Here is a 22,478-nt window from a genome sequence, read left to right as displayed (position 1 = left end):
TAAAATAATTAAATAAAAAAAAGAGTAAAGGTAAAATTAATTATCAGTTCAAATCTGAATACTCTAATATAAGTCTGTAATATAATAAATTTTTTGCAATTGAAAAATTTTTTTTCAAAAACAAAGAAAAGTAAAAAATTTTCCTTATATATTAATGTAAGTATATAACCTATTTTTATTTAGTATATAGTTTTTAATTTGCCAATTTGTGTCCTTATGGATATATATGATAAGATAAAAATATATAAAGAAAATAATATACTTTATAATAAATTTATTGAGTAATAAATTGAGTAATTTTAAAAGTTATTCTACAAACACAGCTTCAAATTCAAATTTAGGAAGTTTAGGTTTAATGACAGAAATAACTATGTGAAGAGAAAGATGATTTTTATCTTGTAATGCTAAAGATATAGGAACATTATATTTAATGTTTGCTGTATTTTCAGGTTTAGCTGGTACAGCTTTTTCAGTATTAATAAGATTAGAATTATCAGGTCCTGGAGTACAATTCATAGCAGATAATCAATTATATAACAGTATAATAACAGCTCATGCTATAGTTATGATTTTCTTTATGGTAATGCCTGCCTTAATAGGTGGTTTTGGTAATTTCTTACTACCATTAATGATAGGAGGTCCAGATATGGCATTCCCTAGATTAAATAATATAAGTTTCTGATTATTAATACCAAGTTTAGCATTATTTTTATTTGCAGGTATGATAGAGAATGGAGTAGGTACAGGTTGAACTCTTTATCCTCCTTTATCAAGTTTACAAAGTCATAGTGGACCTAGTGTAGATTTAGCTATATTTGCTCTACATCTTTCAGGAATAAGTAGTTTACTTGGTGCTATGAATTTCATTACAACTATACTAAATATGAGAAGTCCAGGTATAAGACTTCATAAATTAGCCTTATTTGGATGAGCAGTTATAGTAACAGCTGTATTATTATTATTATCTTTACCTGTTTTAGCTGGTGGAATAACTATGGTTTTAACAGATAGAAATTTTAATACATCTTTCTTTGAAGTAGCAGGAGGAGGAGATCCTATATTATACCAACATCTTTTCTGATTTTTTGGACACCCAGAAGTTTATATATTAATTATACCAGGATTTGGTATAATAAGTACTACAATTTCAGCCGGTTCAAATAAAAGTGTATTTGGTTATTTAGGTATGGTTTATGCTATGATGTCAATTGGTGTTTTAGGTTTTGTAGTGTGAAGTCATCATATGTATACAGTTGGTTTAGATGTGGATACAAGAGCCTATTTCACAGCAGCTACTTTAATAATAGCTGTACCTACAGGTATTAAAATATTTAGCTGATTAGCTACTACTTACGGTGGAGTAATACATTTAACACCTCCAATGTTATTTGCTTTAGGTTTTGTAGTTATGTTTACTATAGGTGGATTAAGTGGTGTTGTTTTAGCTAATGCATCACTTGATATTGCATTCCATGATACATATTATGTAGTTGCTCATTTCCATTATGTATTATCTTTAGGAGCAGTTTTTGCTTTATTTAGTGCATGATACTACTGAATACCAAAAATAACAGGTTTAAATTATAATTTACTATTAGGAAAAGTACATTTCTTTATCTTATTTGCAGGTGTTAATTTAACATTTTTCCCTCAACATTTCTTAGGTTTACAAGGAATGCCAAGAAGAATAAGTGATTATCCTGATGCTTTTGCAGGATGAAATTTAATAAGTAGTTTTGGTTCTATAGTTAGTGTAATTGCTACTGTATTATTTTTACACATAATATACATGCAATTAGTTGAAGGAGATGTTACAGCTAAATATCCTTGATTAATACCAGAATTCTTCTCTGATTTATTCCAAACACTATTTAATAGAAATTATGTATCTTTAGAATGAGCTCTAGATAGCCCACCTAAACCTCATGCTTTCGTAAGTTTACCAATACAAAGTGCTGTGAGTTTAAATTAATATTATTAATATTATATTAATTTTTATGCATATTTTTTTTTATAATTAATACTTACAAATTTAAAAATTTAAAATGTTATTAATTTTTAAGGAATATGTAGCAAAAGGTTTTGCCTTATGATTGCAGATCATTAAGAAGAAGTTCGAATCTTCCGTATTCCTTTATACTAGGTTTAATAAACTTAATTAACATATATTGTATAATAAATTTATATATTTATTTTTGAATCAATAATTTAATGCCACAACTTATACCATTTTTTTTTGTAAATCAAGTTACTTATAATTTTCTATTATTAATAATTATAATATATTTATTTTCTAAATATATATTACCAAGATTTGTGCGATTATTTAAAACTCGAATATTTTTAAAAACTTTAGAATCAAATAAAAACACAACAATATAAGAGATATTAATTAAAAAAATTTTTTTTATCTTTTACAAACAACAAAAAATATATAAATATCTAGTGACTTACTTAAATCAAAGTCCTTTGGATCAATTCACCATAAGAAATTTACTTAGCATAAAAGCGGATTTATTAGGAAATATACAATTATCTTTAACTAATATAGGATTATATTTAATAATAACAACAATTTTAATATTTATGATGTATATATTAGCAACTAATTATAATATTATTACACCTAATAATTGATCAATATCAATGGAATCTATATATGCTACAGTTTTTAGCATAGTAATAAATCAAATAAATGCAAAAAAAGGTCAAATGTTTTTCCCTTTAATATCTGCTTTATTTATTTATATTTTAATAAATAATTTAGTAGGTATGGTACCTTATAGTTTCGCACCTACATCACATTTTGTATTAACATTCTCAATTAGTTTTACAATAGTAATAGGAGCAACTATTTTAGGTTTCCAAGTACATTCTTTAAAATTTTTCTCATTATTAGTACCATCAGGTTGTCCATTAGGTTTATTACCATTATTAGTATTAATAGAATTTATCTCATATTTATCAAGACCTGTATCATTAGGTCTAAGATTAGGAGCTAATATTTTAAGTGGTCACATGCTTCTTAACATTTTAGCAGGATTTACATATAATATTATGAAATCAGGATTTATATACTTCTTTTTAGGATTAGTGCCATTATTATTTATTCTAGCTTTCTCAGGACTAGAAATAGGTATAGCATTTATCCAAGCACAAGTGTTTGTAGTATTATCTTCATCATATATTAAAGATAGTTTAGATTTACATTAATAAAGAAAAATATTAAAATATAAATAATATACATTACTATTATATATATAGTATAGGAAAGTTAGAGCTAAATAAATATAAATTAAAAAAATAATAAGAGTAAGAGTTCTGATGATAAGTAGAAAATAAATAAAAAACGAAAAAAGTAATATATATTTAGCTGTATTAAGGATATGTATGAATTAACAAGAGCTAGCTTATATTAAATATTCTTTATTAAATTGAATATAAATTTATAACATAAAAAAGTAAAAAATAGAATCTTTTAGGTATAAATTTAGTTCGAATCTAAATACTTTAATAAAAAGATACAATAAGTCTAGTAGTATAATAAATTGAGTTTGATGATGGCTCTGAATGAACGCTATCCAAATGCTTGACACATGCTAATCAAACGTCTAATATAATTAATATATATTAATTATATATTAATTAATTATGAAGTGGTGTACAGGTGAGTAAATTATCTTATAACTACCTTAAAGTAAGGAAGAAAAAAAATCCCTTATAAAAAAAAGATAGATAAAAATTCGCTTTAAGATGTTAATAGATATTCTGGATGAGTAATAGATAAAAATCTAGCTCAAAATCTGGTAGTCGAGACTGAGAGGTCGATCGACCACACTGGGTCTGAAAAAAGCCCAGGGCAGAATTGTACAGCAGTGGGGAATATTGGTCAATAGTCGAAAGACTGAACCAGCAACTTGGAAGAATGGAAAATGAAAGTCGTATAAAGTTCTAGATAAAATAAAGAGAATGACGATTTTTTATCTATAAGTCTTGACCAAATTACGTGCCAGCAGTCGCGGTAATACGTAAAAGACAAGTGTTATTCATCTTTAATGGGTATAAAGGGTACCTAGACAGATTACCAAGCCTTAATAGGAACTAGTTTTCTAGAGTTTTATGTGGGAATATACGAATTACCAGAGGAGGGACAAAATCCTATTATACTGGTAGGACGGGTAACGGCGAAGGCTTTATTCTAAGTAAAAACTGACGTTGAGGGACGAAGCCTTGGGTAGCGATAAGGATTCGATACCCTAGTAGTCCTTGGAGAAAATGATGAGTGCCATAGGCTAGATATATTTGGCCTATAAATGAAAGTGTAAGCACTCCACCTCATGACTAAGGCGGAAATGCACAAATTGAAATCATTAGACCGTTTCTGAAACCAGTAGTGAAGTATGTTATTTAATTCGATGATCCGCGAAAAACCTTACCACGCCTTGAATATTTTTATACAAGTGCTGCACGGCTGTCTTCAGTTAATGTCGTGAGATTTTGGTTAATTCCTTTAATTAACGAAAACCCTAGCTTTATTTATATTTAGAGTGTTTTTCTATAAATGGAAATAATAACAGGGACCAAGACAAGTCATCATGGCCTTAATAGCGTGGGCTATAGACGTGCCACATATACCTCTACAAAGGGATGCAATATTGTAAAATGGAGCTAATCCCATAAAATTGGATATAACTATTTGTGGATTGTAGTCTGAAATTCGACTACATGAATATGGAATTACTAGTAATCGTGAATCACCACGTCACGGTGAATTTTATCTCAGATGGGTACTAACCACTCGTCAGGCGCTGAAAGAAGTATGCGCAATAAGTTTGGTTGCTTATTTATTTTATTTTTACTTAAATAGTTGTAAATTTTTAAATTTGTAATTTTCGTATGCGTGACTTTTATTGGTGTTAAGTCGAAATATGGTTCGTGTAATGGAAATTGCACGGGATGCATTAATATTAAAAATTAAATATAGTATTATATTTGGTAGACTTTTGTCTACATTATAGTTCTAGGTTTTTATTTAGGTTCGATTCCTAAAAGCTTTAATAAAATTAATATATTTTTCATTCATATATATATATATATTTTGATTTTTTCAATGAATTTTATAAAATACATATTTTATAAAAATAAAATGTACAAAACATGGACTTAATATCTTTAAATGAAATTATTGAAGATCGAAGAGGAATACTTTTTAAAAAATAATTTGAATCAATTTCAGAAATATATAATTATTCATATAAAGGTGAAATTGTTAGACCAACTTCAGGTGGATTACATAGATCAAGAACACCTACATATGTTTTTATAGATAGTTAACCTCAGGATTTTAATCTCTTTGATGATAAGGGTGTTTATTAAATATATATATATACAGGTCTAACTTATATAGGTTCAATTCCTATAAAAAATTTCCGTTTTCTTTTTAAGATTAAAAATTTTTTTTGATGTTTTTTATATCTAATCAATTTCATGGTTTTTTTGTTATATTTTTAGATTTAATTATTATTTTATCTATATTTGCGGGTATATTTATAATAGTAAGTAAAAATCCAATAATATCTGTTTTACATTTAATAATGTTATTTTCATGTATTTCTTGTTATCTTATATTTTTAGGTATAAATTTTATTGGTTTATCTTATCTTTTAGTTTACGTTGGAGCTGTTTCAATATTATTTTTATTTATTTTAATGCTTATTAACATTAGAGTTTCGGAGCTTATAAGTAACACTAACAATAATATACCTTTAGCTATATTAGTTATTTTGGCATTATTTATACCTTATAATAATTTATCTCCTTATACAAAAACTAATTTAAATTATGATATTACAAATATATTTTTTGTATCATCTAATAATTGAGATAATAATATTGTAGATATAATAGATATAACTAGTATAGGTAACGTTATGTATACTAATTATTCTATTTGATTATTAATTACATCTATAATTTTACTATTAGCTATGGTAGGTTCTATAGTTATTACTATTAAACAAAAATATTAATAAAAGTACAATGTATTTTTTTTTGCTATTATAAAAAAAGTTTATTAATGTATTATACACTAGAAATATTTGTTAGCAAAAGAGGCTTTAGTTTAATTGGTAAAACATGCGACTTTTAATCGCTATAATAAAGGATCGAATCCTTTAGGCCTTAATAGATTAGGAGAGTTCCTTTATTGGTAAGAAGGGTTGAGCTGTAAACTCAATAGTATTATGCTTTTAAGAGTTCGAATCTCTTCTCTCCTATTTTCTTATTAGCTCAAGGGTAGAGCATGATACTTCTAATATCATGATTTAAGTTCGAATCTTAAATAAGAGTATGTATGCCAGGATAGTTTAATTGGTTAGAACTTTAATTTCATGCATTAATAATGAGAATTCAAATTTCTCTCCTGGTAAACGGAGTAGAGCCAGGTTGGTGAGGCGCTTCATTTGGGTTGAGGATCTTCTATGTTCGAACCATAGTGCTCCGATATTTTAAAACGGCTATAGGTTAATGGTAAACCGTTCGTCTTCCAAACGAATTATGCCATTTCGAGTTTGGCTAGCCGTAAAGAATTAGTAATGTTAATTGGTAAACTGTTTCCTTGTCGAGGAAAATGATGCCGGATCGAGACCGGTCTAATTCGTATTATATGGGAAAAGTTTCCATTGGTAGGGTAAGGTATTTGCTAAATATTGTGTTTTACACATAGGTGTTCAAATCACCTCTTTTCCGTTTTACTCTTAAGAGTATAGTTTAATAGGTAAAATAAGAAGCTTCAAACTTCATGTTTTCAGTTCAAGTCTGAATGCTCTTGTTATATTTAATAAGTAGGTTCCTTAGCTTAATCGGTAAAGCGTATTCTTGATAAGAATATTTTCGATGTTCAAGTCATCGAGGAATCATATGCTACATATTAGTATAATATTTTAATAAAAATTTATTATTCAAGAACAATTTTTTTAGTTTAGTATTTATGTAACTTATAATCTGTAGTAAAATTTTATTAATTTATATTTAAATGTTATTATCTTCTTTAATTTTAATACCTTTTATTGGTATATTTTTGATTTTATCGTATAATTCTTATGACTTAAAAGAAAACTCAAAAATTCTTAAAACATTTGCCTTAGCTATTACAATTATAGATTTAGTAGTATCTTTAATAATATGATTATTATTTAATAATAGTAGTAAACACTTTCAATTTGTACAAGAACACTATAAAATTGGTTATTATGATTTTTATTTAGGTATAGATGGGTTATCTATATACTTTATATTATTAACTACATTAATAATGCCAATTGCAATTATATCTAATTGAAAATCTATCGATAATAAAGTAAAATATTTTCTAGTAATAATTTTATTATTAGAAGCATTATTATTATTAATTTTTTTAGTTTTAGATATTTTAATGTTTTATATATTCTTTGAAAGTATATTAGCTCCTTTATTTATTTTAATTGGTATATTTGGATCTAGTGCTAAAATAAGAGCAAGTTTTTATTTTTTCTTATATACATTCCTAGGTTCTTTATTTATGTTATTATCTATTATAACTATGCAATCTTTAATAGGTTGTACAGATTTTAATGTTTTATCAAAAACAAATTTTTTATACATTACACAAGTATTTATATTCATTGGTATATTTATTGCTTTTGCTGTTAAAACACCAACTATTTATTTAAACAGTTGATTATTAAAAGCTCATGTTGAATCACCTTTATCAGGTAGTATTATTTTAGCTGCAATAGTATTAAAATTAAGTTTATATGGTATTTTTAGATTAATTTTACCTTTAGTACCAAAAGCTTTTTTATATTATACTTATATTGTATTCCTTATAGGTATTCTAACTATAATATATGCTAGTCTAAGTACACTTAGAACTATAGATGTAAAAGAATTAATAGCTTATTCATCTGTATCACATGCAGCTGTATACTTGTCAGGTGTTTTCAGTAATACTTTACAAGGAATACAAGGTGGTATATGTTTAGGTTTAGCTCATGGTTTTGTTTCTTCTGGTTTATTTATTATAGCAGGTGGTGTATTGTATGATAGATCTGGTACTAGATTAATAACATATTATAGAGGTATTGCTCAAGTTATGCCTATTTTATCTATTTTATTCTTTATGTTATCCTTAGGTAATTGTGGTGCTCCTCTTACACTAAACTTTGTTGGAGAATTTATGTCTTTATATGGTGTATTTGAAAGATTACCTCTTGCAGGTATTCTAGCTTCTTCATCTATTGTTTTCTCTGCTGCTTATACTATATTTATGTTTAACAGAATATGTTTTGCAGGTTCTTTCTTTTTTAAAAACTGATTTGAATATATACCAGATTTAAATAGAAGAGAATTTTTTATGTTAATTGTATTGGTTTTATTTACTATATTACTAGGTATATATCCTTCTATAATATTAGATGGTTTACACTATTATACATTTTATTTATTATACAATATATATTATATATAAACTATTGTAAAATTACTATATATAATTTTTAAGAAAAAATTAGTATTCAATACTAAAATTATCATAAATTTACATTTTTCCTTTTTAATCTTACTTATAAAATTGATATTAATTATATCTTAATATGAATATTATCAAAAACAGTAATTATATAAATATAAATATAATAAAAAATGATACACCAGAACCCTGAGGTATATTTTTTCAAGATAACGCCGCACCTCAAATGGAAGGTATAGAAGAATTACATAATAGTATAATGTTCTATTTAGCAATAATCTTATTTGCTGTAAGTTGAATGATGATATCTATAGTTATGAATTTCAAAAATAAAAAAATATCAAATAAATATGTAAATCATGGTACTTTAGTAGAATTAATTTGAACTATTACACCTGCTCTTATATTAATATTAATTGCATTTCCTTCATTCAAATTATTATATTTAATGGATGAAGTTATTGATCCAGCATTAGTTATATATGGTGAAGGTCATCAATGATATTGAAGTTATCAATATCCAGATTTTGTAAATGCTGATGAAGAAACAATTGAATATGACTCATACATAATACCAGAAAGTGATTTAGAATTAGGACAATTAAGATTATTAGAAGTTGATAATAGAGTTATAATTCCAGAATTAACTCACACTAGATTTGTAGTAGCTGCAGCAGATGTTATACATTCTTATGCTTGTCCATCATTAGGTATTAAATGTGATGCTTACCCTGGAAGATTAAACCAATCATCTGTATATTTAAATAGAGAAGGTACTTTTTATGGTCAATGTTCAGAAATTTGTGGTATTCTACATAGTTCTATGCCTATTGCTATACAATCTACTTCTCTTCCAAAATTCTTATTCTGACTTTATGATCAAATAGAAGGTTAATTTGTTTTAACATGTTTATGTTACTTTTTTGGTATTTTAATATAATATATTTATTTTAATACATTTTTCATAAAAAATTTGAATAGCCGTAAAATTTAATTAATTAAATTATATATTAATTTAATTATAAAAATAATAAATCAATTTTTAATAATTGTTTTTCATAATATATCCAATACCATAATTTAATCTAAAAATATTCAATGAGTTTTTCACTAATCTTATATTTAATTGGAGTATTAGGTTTTGTCTTAAATAGAAAAAATATAATACTAATGCTTATCTCAATTGAAATAATGTTATTATCAATTACATTCTTAATATTAATAAGTTCATTAAGCTTTGATGATATATTAGGTCAAACTCTTTCTATATATATAATAGCTATAGCTGGTGCGGAATCAGCAATAGGTTTAGGTATATTAGTAGCATATTACAGATTAAGAGGTAGTATCGCAATAGAATATAAATAATGTATCTAGCTTTAATAATTTTACCTATATTAGGATCAATAGTTTCCGGTTTTTTTGGAAGAAAGATCGGTGTTAGTGGTGCACGTATAATAACATGTACTTGTGTAATAATAACAACAATTTTAGCAATAATTGCTTTTATAGAAGTAGGGTTAAATCAAATACCTGTTAAAATAGAATTATTTAGATGAATAGATGCAGAATCACTAAATATAAAATGAAGTTTTAATTTCGATAGTTTAACAGTATCAATGTTAATACCTGTATTAATAGTATCTTCAGTAGTACATTTATATTCTATAGGGTATATGAGTCACGACCCTCATAATCAAAGATTTTTCAGTTATTTAAGTTTATTTACTTTTATGATGATTATATTAGTTACAGCAGATAATTTCTTATTAATGTTTGTTGGATGAGAAGGTGTAGGAGTTTGTTCATATTTATTAGTTAGTTTTTGATTTACAAGAATAGCTGCTAATCAAAGTTCTATTTCTGCTTTTTTAACTAATAGAGTTGGTGATTGTTTTTTAACAATTGGTATGTTTGCTATATTATGATCATATGGTAATTTAGATTATAATACAGTATTTTCACTGGCACCCTTCTATAGTGAAAATGTTATTATTATTATTGGTATATGTTTATTAATAGGTGCTATGGCTAAAAGTTCTCAAGTTGGTTTACATGTATGATTACCTATGGCTATGGAAGGTCCAACACCAGTATCTGCTTTAATTCATGCAGCTACTATGGTTACAGCTGGTGTTTATTTATTAATAAGAGTATCTCCTTTAATAGAATATAGTTCATTAGTGTTATTATTATGTTTATGATTAGGGGCAATAACAACAGTATTTAGTTCTTTAATAGGTTTATTTCAACAAGATATAAAAAAAGTTATAGCTTATTCTACTATGAGTCAATTAGGTATGATGGTTATAGCAGTTGGTTTATCTTCATATAATATTGCCTTATTTCATCTAGTAAATCATGCTTTTTATAAAGGTTTATTATTCTTAGGTGCAGGTGCAGTAATTCATGCTGTTGCAGATAATCAGGATTTTAGAAAATATGGAGGTTTAATATCATATTTACCTTTAACTTATTCAGTGATGTTAATAGCTTCTCTTAGTTTAGTAGCTTTTCCTTTTATGACTGGTTTCTATTCAAAAGATTTTATAATTGAATCTGCATTTGGTAAATATTACATATCTAGTATAGCAGTTTATTATATTGCAACTATAGGTGCAATGTTTACTACACTTTATTCAGTTAAAGTTTTATATTTAACTTTTTTAAGTAACCCTAATGGACCTATAGTAAATTATAAACAAGCCCATGCTGCACATGAAGGTGATATATTTATGAGTTTACCATTAATTATATTAGCCGTATTTTCTATATTTTTTGGTTATATTACTAAAGATATATTTATAGGTTTAGGATCTGATTTCTTTTCTGATAACAGTTTGTTTATACACCCTAAACATGAAATTATGTTAGATACAGAATTTGCCGTTCCTACTTTTTATAAATTATTACCTTTATTCTTCACTGTTACACTTAGTATTGTTTCTATACTATTTACTGAATTCTATCCTAAGTTACTTATGAAATTCAAATTATCTAATTTAGGTTATAATATATTTGGCTTTCTTAATCAACGGTTCTTAGTTGAAATGTTTTACAATAAATATATATCAGGACCTGTTTTATATTTAGGTGCTCAAACTACAAAAGTAATGGATAAAGGATCTGTAGAAAAATTCGGGCCATTTGGTTTAGAAAAAAGTCTTACTAATATTAGTAATTCTATTAATAAATTAAGTACTGGTGTTGTTACATCTTATGGTCTATATATTTTAGTTGGTTTAATTTTCTATATATCTATACTATATTTAACTAAAAATAATGAAGATTCATTATTATTTATTATTGTTATATTTGCAATTATTAATATTACTGGTAAAACTACAAAGTAGTTAATTAATAATTTATATAAAAAAATTCTTTTGATAGATAACTTTATATTTTATTTATAAGTAAATAATTTTAAATTGTTTCATATATATATAATACAGTGTTAATATATATATAATGAAAATATATATAAAAATAAAAAAAAAATAATGTACACATTTATATCTATTTTAGAAGTTATTTTAGTTGTAGTACCTGCATTATTAGTAGTAGCTTTTACTACTGTAGCAGAAAGAAAGACAATGGCTAGTATGCAACGAAGATTAGGACCAAATATAGTAGGATATTATGGTTTATTACAGGCATTTGCTGATGCATTAAAATTATTATTAAAAGAATATGTAGGTCCTACACAAGCAAACTTAATCCTATTTTTCCTAGGACCTATAATAACATTAATTTTCTCATTACTAGGTTATGCTGTTATACCATATGGTCCTGGTTTATCTATAGGGGATTTAGGTTTAGGTATACTATATATGTTAGCTGTATCATCATTATCTACATACGGTATATTATTAGCAGGTTGATCCGCTAATTCTAAATATGCTTTTTTAGGTTCATTAAGAAGTACTGCTCAATTAATAAGTTACGAATTAATACTTAGTTCAGCTATATTACTGGTTGTTTTATTAACTGGTAGTTTAAATTTAACTGTTAATATTGAAGCACAAAAAATGGTGTTTTTCGTTTTACCATTACTTCCTATATTTATTATATTTTTTATAGGTTGTATTGCTGAAACAAATAGAGCACCTTTTGATTTAGCTGAAGCAGAGTCCGAATTGGTTTCAGGATTTATGACAGAACATTCTGCCGCAATATTTGTATTCTTTTTTTTAGCTGAATACGCTAGTATAGTATTAATATGTATATTTACTAGTATTCTATTTTTAGGTGGTTATTTAACAATATTTTCTTTAAATTCTTTAATAAATATTATGTATTATTTAAATATTGAATTATATTTAATAGATTTTAATATAAATATTTTTGCTGTTATGTTACAAGGATTGATTTATAGTTTATCTTTAGGATTAAAATCTTGTACACTTATTTTTGCATTTATTTGAGTAAGAGCATCTTTCCCAAGAATACGTTTTGATCAATTAATGTCTTATTGTTGAACTGTATTATTACCTATTATTATAGCACTTATTATTTTAATACCATGTATAGTTTATAACTTATCTTTAATACCTAACAATTTTTATTTAATATAATTAATTATATTAAATAAAAATTTAAATTTTTTATATTATATATTTATATATAACATAATTTAATAAATATAACATATTACTAAAAAAATCTTAACTAATATATATATATATATACGAATAAGCATATGATATTAACATTTCTTTTATTATTATTATTTTCAAATGGTTTAAGCAACAGACCAGATACATCAATTTTATATAGTCGTATAGGTATATTAATAGTATTTTATAGTATGATGTCATCATATACAACATTATATATAACATACTTAGAAAAAGGAATAGGATTATATGGAGGATTATTCAATATAACGGCTGTAACACAAGTATTTCAAATGTTTATATTAATAATATGTGGAATAATATTATTAATGACAGCTTTTTACCCTAGAAAAAAATATATAGGAGATTCCAATACAATGATAGATGTATTATTTAAAAAAGTAAAAGAATATACAAATATAATAAACAAAGTATCAGAACAATTTACGTTAATAGAGTATACTTTAATAATAATATTTGTTATAAGTGGAGCTATGTTATTACTAGCTAGCGGAGACTTAGGATCTTTATATTTATGTATAGAGTTACAAAGTTTTAGTTTATATATAATATCATCAATGCATAGAAATTCAGAGTCTTCTACAGGTTCTGCTTTAACCTATTTTTTATTAGGTGGTTTAGCTTCTTGTTTTATATTATTAGGTATAGGATTAATATATGCTAATTCTGGGTTAACAAATCTAGATGGAATATATTCTATTATTTCAGATTCAGAAAAATATACTGATTATTCAACTTGATATATGCATAGCTATATTTTTTATAGTTTATTGTTAATATCAGTAGGACTTTTATTTAAAATAGGTGCTGCACCATTTCATTGATGATCTCCGGATGTTTATGATGGAGTTCCAACTATAGTAACAACTTTTATAGTTATATTTGGAAAATTGGCTATATTAGTATTATTATTAGAATTAGTGCAATATACTAGTTGTTTATTACAATCTACTATACAATATTATTCTTGAACAACAAGTTTATCTATAAGTTGTTTCTTATCTTTAATAATTGGAACAATATTAGGTTTAACACAAACAAGAATAAAAAGACTATTAGCTTATAGTACTATATCACATTTAGGATTTATATTATTAGCATTAATAGTACATAACATAGATTCATATCAAGCATATATTTTTTATATAATTCAATATATTGTAACAAATGTAAATGTATTTATAATATTAATAGCTATTGGATTTAGTTTATACTTATATTATACAAATATATCTGAATATAATAATTTACAAGAAAAAAATAATAGCCCTATACAATTAATTAGCCAATTAAAAGGTTATTTTTCTATTAACCCTATTTTAGCTTTATGTCTAGTTATCACTATGTTTTCATTTATAGGATTACCTCCTTTAGTAGGATTTTTTGGAAAACAGATGGTTTTAACAACAGCATTAGATAATAATAAAATTATTCTAGTTTTAGTTGGTGTTTTAACTAGTGTTATAGGAGCAGTATATTATTTATCTGTAATAAAAACAATATATTTTGATAAATCACAATATGAAAAAACTTATATGTATATAGATATTTCATTATCTAACGCTTATTCTATAACATTAAGTATATTAAATTTAGGTATTATAAGCTTTATATTTATGCCTAATGAAATATTAAATCTATGTAATTTACTATCTATCATAACCTTTTCAATAAGTTAATACAATTAATATATTAAATGTAAAATATTTGAATTATCTAGTTCGTAGTAATTTTCAATCTCATCCTTATCATTTAGTATCTCCAAGTCCTTGACCTTTAAATACAAGCTTATCATTATTAGCATTAACTTTTAGTGCAGTATTAGCTTTTCATAGTTTTAGTATGGCAATTAATAATTTATTTTTTGCTTTATTAGCTTTAATTTTATCAATGTCATTATGATTTAGAGATGTTATATCAGAAGGAACATATTTAGGTAATCATACTTTAGCAGTACAAAAAGGGCTTAATATGGGTGTTGCTTTATTTATAGTATCAGAAGCTTTATTTTTCTTAGCTATATTTTGAGCATTCTTTCATAGTGCTTTATCACCTACTATTGAATTAGGTGCAAAATGACCACCTATGGGTATAAATTCAATAAATCCTTTTGAATTACCATTATTAAATACAGTAATTTTATTATCTTCAGGTGTGACAATAACATACTCACATCATTCTTTAATACAAGGTAACAGAAGTGGAGCATTATATGGTGCTGTTTATACTATAATATTAGCTGTTATATTTACTGCTTTACAAGGTATTGAGTATACAGTTTCATCATTTACTATCTCAGATGGTACATATGCATCATGTTTTTATTTTGGAACAGGATTCCATGGATTACATGTTATAATTGGAACAGCTTTCTTAGCAGTAGGTTTCTGACGAATGTTAGCTTACCACTTAACTGAAAATCACCACTTAGGTTTTGAATCAGCTATCTTATACTGACATTTTGTAGATGTTGTATGATTATTTTTATATATTTCTGTATATTATTGAGGATCATAGAATAAATATCAAATATTTATTTTAATTTAATAAAAAATACTTTTAAATTTAAGAAAAAAAATAAAAGATATTATTAAATAAGTATATTAGAACAATTTGTTCTAATGTTTATAAAAAGATACAATAAGTCTAGTATAATAAATATTTTTAATTGATAAATTTTATCAATTAGTATAAAAAGAAATTATTATGAATAAAAAACAAGCTATAAACCAAAGAATTTACTAAGAAAGATCTTGTAAATAAACAAGGTGAAAGGAAAAATCCGAATAACCTTAGGAAAATAAATCAAACGAGATTCTACATACAATGTGAAGTAAGGTAGAACAGCCTATTAATATATAAGTAAAATGGATTATCTGTTTGAATAAAGGGGAACCTTCCTCTAAGGCTAAATATGGTATTATACGCAATAGTGAATAGTACCGTGAGGGAATTTTATTTAATAGTAGTTTTATAAGCAGCTCAAGAAAAATTTTAACAAATAACAAGAGCGTACCTTTTGCATAATGGGTCAGCAAGTTAATTTTAGATGCAAGGAACAAAATTATACATTTAACATATAAAATATAGTTATAGTATAAAAATTAGTTTCGTAGAGAAATCGATTATGAAAAAATGAGAAAGTATCTAAAGTTAGACCCGAAGACTAGTGATCTTACTATTATCAGGATTATAAAAGTCCGAATGGGTTATCGTTGTAAAGATATCCAAAGAATGATGGTAAGTTAGTGAAAGACAAAACTGACTAGTTGAGCTGGTTTTCCGCGAAACCTATATTAGTAGGTAATTTAAACAACATCTTGGCAGGTACAGAACTGTGATCTCGGTCAAAATATTTATAATGTATTTACATTATAAATTTGTATATATCGGGGGATCGTAAAGATTTTATCGGAGAGTATTTGCACTCGGAAGGGCTAAGATGAATATTAAAAAATCGGACATAGTACGATAAGGTTGTATGTCAAAAGGGAAACAGCCCAGAACAAGAGTTAATAAGGTTCCAAAATTATTGTTAAGTGAAATTAAGGATGTGTCTTTTGATACGATCAATTAATAGGCTTGGAAGCGGCCATATTTTAATGATCTCGTAACAGAGCATTGATTTTTTAAGAAGATCACACCGAAAATATAACGGATCTAAACAATATACCGAAACCTTGTCCATATATAGTTTATTTTTTAACAAAATATATATGGGGTAGCGGAACAATGGATAAATCATAATTATTTTTATTTTAATCTTAATTTTTTATTTTCCATGTGATAATGCTGACATGAGTAACGAAAAAGATATTCGCCTAAAGCTTATGGTATTTAATAAAAACGGCTTCTAATACATATAAATCGTTTCTGATTTTTAATGATGAAGATGAAATACTAAAAAAACTAATTAAAGTTAAATTAGTTCAGGAAAATACTAAAGAAAAAATTTTTTTTTCTTGTTAACCGTACCTAGATACTAACACAAGTAAGCTAGTAGAGAATACGAAGGCGTTTGAGTAATCAATCATTAAGGAACTCGGCAAAATGACTCGCGTAACTTCGGGATAAGGTGAGCCATTCTTTTTAAGTTTTTACTATATTGTTTATAAGAAAATAGAGGCATAAACCCTGCTATCTAAGTTAACAATATATGTAGAACCAAAAGAATAGGAGGCATAGAATAGTGTTGTACGACTGTTTATTTAAAACAGAGCACTCTGCTAAGATAGATATCAATATATTGAGTGTGATGTCTGCCCGGTGTCGGCTGGGTGACGGATTTGCTTAGAATTAAAAAGCTAGGCTTTGAAGAGATCCCCGACAAACGGCGGCCTTACCGATGAGGGTCCTAAGGTAGCGGAATACCCTGGCCGTTAAATGCGGTCTTTGCATGAATGATGTAACGATACAACAGCTGTCTCGATGATTGGCTCAGTGAAATTGGAATAGCAGTGCAGATACTGTTTACCTCTAGATAGACGAGAGTGCGACTAGAAAGTGCATAATAATAATATGGTGAAAACCCATCATACAATCCATTGTATGAGCTCATACGGTATATTAAGAAAGTAATTTTTTTGTATAAAGCCCGTAAAAATTCTGCCTAATTAGGGAGATGAGCTAGATTACTATGAATAAATTATTTGAATCCATGGTTAAAGCGTAATCTAGAAAATTTGTTTAATATTAAATGAATTTTTTGTTGATTGTATAAAAAGTTTCTCGTCTTTTTATTTATGGATCTTATATCAACATACGTGTAGTGGAATTCTAAGGTAATCATTAAAGTATTATTATGTAAACTAGGTAAGCCCAATAATGTCCTTTAAAGGAAGTTTAATTGTAAAATTAAATATACATTAGTGGGTATAGGATGTTCTAAAAAGCAAAAGTCTTATTGTAATAATAGGAATAGATTTTTAATTGATTCGAAAGAATGCAGACTTAGAACTAGAATTTAACATTATATAAATTATGGTAATAGAGAATTGGCTGAGTGGTTTATAGCGATAAGCTTGAAACTTATTTGATTTAAAAAATCACATCCGTTCAAATCGGATATTCTCTGGTATTTATAACTTAAAAATAAATATCATAATATATAATCATTAAATTCTTGAGCCGTATGCGATGAAAATCGCATGTACGGTTCTTGAAGGGGGAAATTTTAGTAATAAAATGACCTATCTTAACAGACCCTTTGCAGCTTTACTGTTACTACTTTAGAATTTAATATAAGAATTACAAGAGTATAAGGTAGTTACTTTTTAAAAGTAACAATGATGTGACACCTTTATTTACTTTATTAGATTCGGTTGATTAGAAGACAGTTTATGCGGGGCACAGATCCCAGAAAAAGTACCTGGGTATATCCAAAATTCTATTCGTGAATTTACATGTTAAATGTAAATATGTATTGAAAAAGTTTTTTCACTACATTTTCAATTTGTTATTTTTATAATTTATTCAGTTACTGTGATTTTAAATATTTTTATATTTTTTATTTAAGTAAGATTTTAACTATATGGTGAATAGTTGTAGAACGAATTTTAAAATATTTTAAAATTCATAATTGTAGTATTTATACTATGATATTAAATAATACTGTAAAAGTTTAATGGCTTAATCTTGCTTTACTGTTAGACCTACAAGTCCATCAGTCGCGTAAGCGGGGCATAAGATCGCAAGATACTGAAAGGTAAGGTCTTGTATTTTTGAAAAAGTTACGCTAGGGATTATATGTTAGTCCCCCAATATTTATAAATATTGGTAATAATATGGATAAATTTCAAAAAACACTATATGTATATAGTTAATTTGAAGCGAAACTTATTTTTAATAAGAACGTTCAACGACTAGTTAAATCCATCATATGTATATATTTATAATAAATATTAATATACCTTATTAATGAAATAGATTTAATTTAATTAAACAATTTATATAATCAGTATATGAAATTACTATCTATAATAAAAAAAACTAATATTAATAAACCTTATAATTTTGATAATACAGATAGTTTAAAGCATTTTCCTGCTTCTACTAGATATTGAGATAGTAGTATATTTACATATAATAATAATACTTTATCTTTAATACCTAATATTAGTAGATTAGCTATAAAACTTATTAGAAATTATTTTTTTTTATACAATACAAATATTGAACAAAAAATAAGAAGAAAAAAAATATATAATAGACGAAGAAAATTATCTATTAATAGAATTTTTCTTAGTAAAGGTGAATTTAAACATACAAATAATAAGGTAATTATTACTTTATATGTTTATAATAAACAAAAAAAATAATTATTTATTAAAATTAAAAAAAAGATATATAAATAAACTTTTAATAAATATTCTTAGTTTAAAAAAAACCTTTATCTTATAAAAAAAAATATATTATCTAATAAATTAATTTTATTAAAAAAAATTAAAAAAAATTAATATTAAGGGTACTTTAGCATTAATAGATGCTAATTTATTTAAACCTAAAATAGCAAGAATATTAAAAAATTTACATCAAAAAAGAAAAATAAATAAATATATAGCTGTATCTAGATATGTTAATATATTTTATAAAAGTTTTATTAAAAAATCTTTAAGAAGATTACTTGTATATACTTATTATAGAAGATTAATATATGTAAATAGATCTAGATTTAACTATACTTATTTACAATTTATAAAAAATAAATTACAAGGTTTATTTAATAAAAACATCGAATTTAATTTTATAAATTTAAAATATTTTTATTTAAATAGTAATATTCTTTCAGAATCTATATTATTAAAAATAAGAAAAAACAGAAGAAGATTAATGAGACATTTAGCTAATTTAGAAAAAAAAATAATAATTAAGAAAAAAAGAGTTATTTTAGGCGAATTAATAAAAAAAGAAGATTTAAGTATAAAAAATTATTATAATAATAATAAATTATTATACAAGAATATAATAAAAAATCTTAAATATAAACATATTGCCGGTTTTAGATTAGAAGCTAATGGTAGATTAAATAAAAGATATACAGCCTCTAGATCTATAAACAAACTTAAATATAAAGGAAATTTATTAAATATAGATTCTTCATATAAAGGTTTATCTTCTGTATTATTAAGAAATAATTTAAATTCAAATTTACAATTTACAAAATTAAATTCTAAAACTCGTATTGGTTCATTCGGATTAAAAGGTTGAGTAAGTGGAAATTAATTGGAAAATTAAAAAACAAATATATACTAAAAATGAAAACATAGTCTGAACCATATTGAAAAATATGGAAAAAAAAAATATTTTTTTTGTTAACAAATTGAACAGGCTAATAAGCGCAAGAGAGTACAAATTGAGTGCGCGGTTTGGCACCTCGATGTCGGCTTAGCTCATCCTCTTGAACGTAGGAATCATGAAGGGTTCGACTGTTCGTCGATTAAAGAGCTACATGAGTTGGGTTTAATACGTCGTGAGACAGTATGGTTTCTATCTTCTAGAGGGACTTTGAGTAAAATAAGAATATCCCCTTTGTACGAAAGGAATTGGGTATGTTGACCTATAGTTTACTTGTTGTTTATTAAATAAGTATTTTAACTAAAGTACCATATTTTAATAGGCATAGCAAGAAAGCCACGTCAATTAAAGATAAGAGCTGAAAGCATATAAGCACGAAACTTATTTTATTATACTCATATAAACGTAATATAACATTACGTACTAGGCTTTAGCTATACGGACATATATGTCTTTAGGTATAAAGTACTAATAATTAATTTACTAAAAAATACAATTATGCAAATAATATTAAAGCCTGGTTAACATAAAAGTAATGTAACCGTTTTGTAATCGGTAGAAGTAAGTGCGATACTTACACTGGGCTTAGACCCAGTGGTCAAGTTGGTTAAGACATAACTTTTTCACAGTTAGAACAAGAGTTCAAATCTCTTCTGGGTTGTTAGCGGGTTAGTGTAATGTTAACATTTTTGGCTCATGACCAAAAGATTGGGGTGCGATTCCTCAACCCGCTTATTTAGGGAGATTAGCTCAATGGTAGAGCGCTCGTTTTACACACGAATTGTTAAGTGTTCAAGTCACTTATTTCCCATAATATATATATATATGTGTCTAAATATATATATATATATAGGTGGATATAGTTTAAGGGTAAAACAACTATTTGTGGCATAGTTTATCCTTGTTCAAATCAAGGTTTCCTCCCTTTATAAAAAAGCCTTTATAGCTCAAAGGTAGAGCAATATACTGTTAATATATCGGTTAGATGTTCAAATCATCTTAAAGGCGCAAAGGCTATAGCTTAATGGTAGAGCCAACTGCTCATGACAGTTAAGGTGAGTGTTCAAGTCACTCTGGCCTTACAAAGGCAGATTAATTTAATGGTAGAATATTGTGTTTCGGCCACATTCATATGGGTTCAAATCCTATATCTGTCTTCAATATAAATTTAATTATGTAATTATTTTTAATTATATAGAAAGAAGCACAAAATACACCATAACCTTTATCCGAGTGCTGGAATTGGTAGACAGGACGAACTTAAGCTTCGTTGATATTAATCATAAACGTTCAAATCGTTTTTCGGATATAAAAAAAATATAAGTTTAATTATATGTTAATAATAGTTTATATTATATAAAAGGGGGTATAGTTTAACTGGTAAAACGGCGAATTTGCACTTCGTTAATTTAGGATCGAGTCCTGATATCTCCATATATTTTTATAAAAAAGCTCGAGAAGCTCAATTGGTTGAGCGGAACACTGAAGATGTTTAGGTTATAAGTTCAAATCTTATCTCGAGCATTTAATAGATGTGCTGAAATTTGGTAACCAGGTTCCGCTTAGGACGGAATAGCTAATAACTTTACAAGTTCGAGTCTTGTCGTCTATACAATAAAAAAAAATATGTTGTCGACTAATAGGTAAGTCATAAATTTTTGGTATTTACTATTGAGTGTTCGAATCGCTCCAACATAGATTATTAATTGATTTATTTTAATCACTATTTTATGAAAAAATAATTATTTTTCAAATTTATTAAGTATTATCTTTATAATTAATCATTTTTTAATCTTTAATAATAATACTTAAAAATATAACAGTTATAGGATATTTATTTATTCTTAAATTCTTTAGTATATTTGAAACTGTTATAATATATTTAGTTTTACATACTTAATTTATAAATTTGATACAAGCAGCTAAAATAATTGGTACAGGTTTAGCCACAACTGGTTTAATTGGAGCCGGTGTAGGAATAGGTGTAGTTTTTGGTGCACTTATAATAGGTGTATCTAGAAATCCATCTTTAAGAGGACAAC

The 22,478-nt window shown here is 25.6% G+C and overlaps 22 non-coding genes across 22 annotated transcripts; all 22 read left to right on the top strand.

Annotated features, from left to right (window-relative positions):
* Nucleotides 1-2,061: 2,061 nt before the first annotated feature.
* AYO21_11968 lies at nucleotides 2,062-2,135 on the top strand. The gene has a single exon. It is a non-coding gene; the product is annotated as a tRNA-Cys (tRNA).
* Nucleotides 2,136-6,110: 3,975 nt separating this feature from the next.
* AYO21_11967 lies at nucleotides 6,111-6,183 on the top strand. Its single transcript has one exon. It is a non-coding gene; the product is annotated as a tRNA-Lys (tRNA).
* Nucleotides 6,184-6,189: 6 nt separating this feature from the next.
* AYO21_11966 lies at nucleotides 6,190-6,276 on the top strand. Its single transcript has one exon. It is a non-coding gene; the product is annotated as a tRNA-Tyr (tRNA).
* Nucleotide 6,277: 1 nt separating this feature from the next.
* Nucleotides 6,278-6,348, top strand: AYO21_11965. The gene has a single exon. It is a non-coding gene; the product is annotated as a tRNA-Arg (tRNA).
* Nucleotides 6,349-6,353: 5 nt separating this feature from the next.
* On the top strand, nucleotides 6,354-6,428 carry AYO21_11964. The gene has a single exon. It is a non-coding gene; the product is annotated as a tRNA-Met (tRNA).
* A 1-nt stretch (nucleotide 6,429) lies between these two features.
* AYO21_11963 lies at nucleotides 6,430-6,502 on the top strand. The gene has a single exon. It is a non-coding gene; the product is annotated as a tRNA-Pro (tRNA).
* A 9-nt stretch (nucleotides 6,503-6,511) lies between these two features.
* AYO21_11962 lies at nucleotides 6,512-6,582 on the top strand. Its single transcript has one exon. It is a non-coding gene; the product is annotated as a tRNA-Gly (tRNA).
* A 174-nt stretch (nucleotides 6,583-6,756) lies between these two features.
* On the top strand, nucleotides 6,757-6,830 carry AYO21_11961. The gene has a single exon. It is a non-coding gene; the product is annotated as a tRNA-Sec (tRNA).
* A 15-nt stretch (nucleotides 6,831-6,845) lies between these two features.
* On the top strand, nucleotides 6,846-6,917 carry AYO21_11960. Its single transcript has one exon. It is a non-coding gene; the product is annotated as a tRNA-Ile (tRNA).
* Nucleotides 6,918-18,130: 11,213 nt separating this feature from the next.
* On the top strand, nucleotides 18,131-18,218 carry AYO21_11959. The gene has a single exon. It is a non-coding gene; the product is annotated as a tRNA-Ser (tRNA).
* A 2,806-nt stretch (nucleotides 18,219-21,024) lies between these two features.
* On the top strand, nucleotides 21,025-21,097 carry AYO21_11958. The gene has a single exon. It is a non-coding gene; the product is annotated as a tRNA-Glu (tRNA).
* A 2-nt stretch (nucleotides 21,098-21,099) lies between these two features.
* On the top strand, nucleotides 21,100-21,170 carry AYO21_11957. The gene has a single exon. It is a non-coding gene; the product is annotated as a tRNA-Met (tRNA).
* A 5-nt stretch (nucleotides 21,171-21,175) lies between these two features.
* On the top strand, nucleotides 21,176-21,247 carry AYO21_11956. The gene has a single exon. It is a non-coding gene; the product is annotated as a tRNA-Val (tRNA).
* A 42-nt stretch (nucleotides 21,248-21,289) lies between these two features.
* Nucleotides 21,290-21,361, top strand: AYO21_11955. The gene has a single exon. It is a non-coding gene; the product is annotated as a tRNA-His (tRNA).
* An 11-nt stretch (nucleotides 21,362-21,372) lies between these two features.
* On the top strand, nucleotides 21,373-21,445 carry AYO21_11954. Its single transcript has one exon. It is a non-coding gene; the product is annotated as a tRNA-Asn (tRNA).
* A 1-nt stretch (nucleotide 21,446) lies between these two features.
* AYO21_11953 lies at nucleotides 21,447-21,519 on the top strand. Its single transcript has one exon. It is a non-coding gene; the product is annotated as a tRNA-Met (tRNA).
* Nucleotides 21,520-21,521: 2 nt separating this feature from the next.
* On the top strand, nucleotides 21,522-21,595 carry AYO21_11952. The gene has a single exon. It is a non-coding gene; the product is annotated as a tRNA-Arg (tRNA).
* A 67-nt stretch (nucleotides 21,596-21,662) lies between these two features.
* Nucleotides 21,663-21,746, top strand: AYO21_11951. The gene has a single exon. It is a non-coding gene; the product is annotated as a tRNA-Leu (tRNA).
* Nucleotides 21,747-21,798: 52 nt separating this feature from the next.
* Nucleotides 21,799-21,870, top strand: AYO21_11950. Its single transcript has one exon. It is a non-coding gene; the product is annotated as a tRNA-Ala (tRNA).
* A 17-nt stretch (nucleotides 21,871-21,887) lies between these two features.
* On the top strand, nucleotides 21,888-21,960 carry AYO21_11949. The gene has a single exon. It is a non-coding gene; the product is annotated as a tRNA-Phe (tRNA).
* A 4-nt stretch (nucleotides 21,961-21,964) lies between these two features.
* AYO21_11948 lies at nucleotides 21,965-22,049 on the top strand. The gene has a single exon. It is a non-coding gene; the product is annotated as a tRNA-Leu (tRNA).
* A 12-nt stretch (nucleotides 22,050-22,061) lies between these two features.
* Nucleotides 22,062-22,134, top strand: AYO21_11947. The gene has a single exon. It is a non-coding gene; the product is annotated as a tRNA-Gln (tRNA).
* Nucleotides 22,135-22,478: the final 344 nt, after the last annotated feature.

Source organism: Fonsecaea monophora (genome assembly GCF_001642475.1).
Source record: "Fonsecaea monophora strain CBS 269.37 chromosome Unknown Scaff200, whole genome shotgun sequence".
Lineage (NCBI taxonomy): Eukaryota > Fungi > Ascomycota > Eurotiomycetes > Chaetothyriales > Herpotrichiellaceae > Fonsecaea > Fonsecaea monophora.
Note: the sequence above shows the minus strand (reverse complement) of the source record. Positions and strands in the feature narration are given on the sequence as shown.